Here is a 2,500-nt window from a genome sequence, read left to right as displayed (position 1 = left end):
GTTTCCTTCCTGGGTTTAAGGAAGTCGCGGTACATTAGCATTATAGCTCCACCTCTCTATGACACCCCTCCACCCCCTTCCCCACTCCCTCCCTATGGTATCCCCTATCTCTCTCCCCCACTCCCTCCCTGTGGTACCCCCTTACCCCTTCCGTCACTCCCTATGATTTCCCTTCTCCCTCTCCCCCACTTCCTCCCTAAGGTCCCCCCTCTCCCATTCCTTCCTTACATGTTACCTCTCCCCCTCCTCCGTACTGTCTCTCTCTCCTTTAGTTCCCCCTTTCTCCGTTCTCATCCTTCGTTCTCATCTGTCTCCCCTTTCACATAGTTCTCTCCCTCTCCCCGTTTACCCCCTTTCGTTTCCCTCACATAATTCTCTCCTTCCCTCTCTTCTCCCTCATTCATTTTATCTTATATTCCTCTCGCTTCTCCCCAGCCCCTTTCTCATCCTTTTCTCCGCTCCTTTTCTCTCTCCTTCTCTTCCTCTTCCCACCCCCCTGCCCTCCCTCTCTTTCCCCATTTTACTTCGTCTCCTTCCGAAGTAATGAAGATCTATGAAAGGCTGGGAAATGGCATAGGGGCGAGGGGAGTGGGGTGAGGGGAGAGGGGAGAGGGGAAGAGGGCGAAAAAAAGGGGGGAAAAAATTGAGAGGAAGGAGGAGGGAAGGCGTGAGAGGAAAGAAGGAAGAGGGGATAGGAAGAAAGGTATAGAGGTTAGTAGGAGAGAAGGAGGGGAACTTTGGAAAGAGGAGGATAAAGAAAATAGAAGAGGCGAGGAGAGAATGGGGAGGAGAAGAAAATAGAGGAGAGACCAATGCTGGATAGAATAAAAGGGAAGGAGAGAGATGAGAGGTGGAGAGGAGGAAGATAAAGAGAAAGTGATTTGAGAGGAAATTGAAGGAGAAGAAGGAGATGGAAGGAAGTTTGGGAGTGGAGGAAGTGAAAGGGAAGGAAGAGTCGGAAGAAGAGATGAGATTGAGCATAAGAAAAAAGGAAGGGGTGGAGAAAGAACGGACAGAAGAAGAAGTAGGAGAAGGGGTGGAGGAGAAAACATAGGGAAAGGAGGATCAGAGACGAAGCAAGACGGGAAGAGGGAAAAAAAGGAAGAAGAGGAGGAAGAGGAAGGGAGGAGGAGAAGAAAAAAAAAGAAAAGGAAGAGAAGAAAAGGAGGAGAGGAGGAGGAGGAGGAGGAGGAAGAAGAAGAAGAAGAAGAAGAAGAAAAGGAGGAAAAGAAAAGAAAGAGAAGTGAAGGAGGAGGAGGGAGAAGAAGAAGAAGAAAAGGAGAAGAAAAGAAGAGGAGGGAGAGAAAGAGGAAGAGAAGAGAAAGTAATAAGAGAAGGAGGAGGAAGACGGTGAAGAGAAAGAGAAAGAGAGGAGGAAGAGAGAGGTGAGGAAGAACGAGGAGGAAAAACATAGGAAGAAAAAGAAAAGGAGGAAAACAGAATAAGAAGAACGCCAAAAGATAGGAAGAAGTAATAGAGGAAAAGAAATAGCAAATAGAGGAAGAGAGGGGTGGGGGGGGAGGGAGGAAAACATAACAACCAGACTTTATCTTTCTTAGAGGAAGTTGTGGGTTCATTAACAGGATGCTTATCGCCGAGCGCTTTCCTCTCGGTCTTTATCGTGCTCGGCTGGGGGGGGGGGGGTTGGCGTGGGGGTGAGGGAGGGAGGGGGGTGAGGAAAGAGGGGGAGAGGGAGGGAGGGGGGTGAGGAAAGAGGGGGAGAGGGAGGGAGGGGGTGAGGAGAGAGGGGGAAGGGGAGGGAGGGGGGTGAGGAGAGAGGGGGAAGGGGAGAGAGGGGGTGAGGAGAGAGGGGGAAGGGGAGGGAGGGGGGTGAGGAGAGAGGGGGAAGGTGAGGGAGAGGGTGAGGAAAGAGGGGGAGAGGGAGGGAGGGCGAGAGGAAATAAGGTAGGAGGGTTAGGAGGCGGGAGGGGGTGGAGGAAAGAGGTGGAGAGGGTGGGGAGGGGGAGAGGTAAGAAGGTATAGGGTGGGAAGGGAGAGAGAGTGAGGATGGGGAGAGGGTGGGAATGGGGGAGAAAGAAGATGAAAGAGGGGGAGAGGAAAGAGGGGAGAGGAAAGAGGGGAGAGGAAAGAGGGGAGAGGAAAGAGGGGAGAGGAACGAGGGGAGAGGAAAGAGGGGAGAGGAAAGAGGGGAGAGGAAAGAGGGGAGAGGAAAGAGGGGGAGAGGAAAGAGGGGAGAGGAAAGAGGGGAGAGGAAAGAGGGGAGAGGAAAGAGGGGAGAGGAAAGAGGGGAGAGGAAAGAGGGGAGAGGAAAGAGGGGAGAGGAAAGAGGGGAGAGGAAAGAGGGGAGAGGAAAGAGGGGAGAGGAAAGAGGGGAGAAGAAAGAGGGGAGAGGAAAGAGGAGAGAGGAAAGAGGGGAGAGGAAAGAGGGGAGAGGGAAAGAGGGGAGAGGAAAGAGGGGAGAGGAAAGAGGGGAGAGGAAAGAGGGGAGAGAGTGAGGATGGGCGAAGGCGGCGTATACTCAGCCACACACCCACCTGCA

Source organism: Penaeus monodon, chromosome 41, assembly GCF_015228065.2.
Source record: "Penaeus monodon isolate SGIC_2016 chromosome 41, NSTDA_Pmon_1, whole genome shotgun sequence".
In the NCBI taxonomy this organism is placed as follows: Eukaryota; Metazoa; Arthropoda; class Malacostraca; order Decapoda; family Penaeidae; genus Penaeus; species Penaeus monodon.
The sequence above is the reverse complement of the archived record's forward strand: the minus strand, read 5'-3'. Positions refer to the sequence as shown.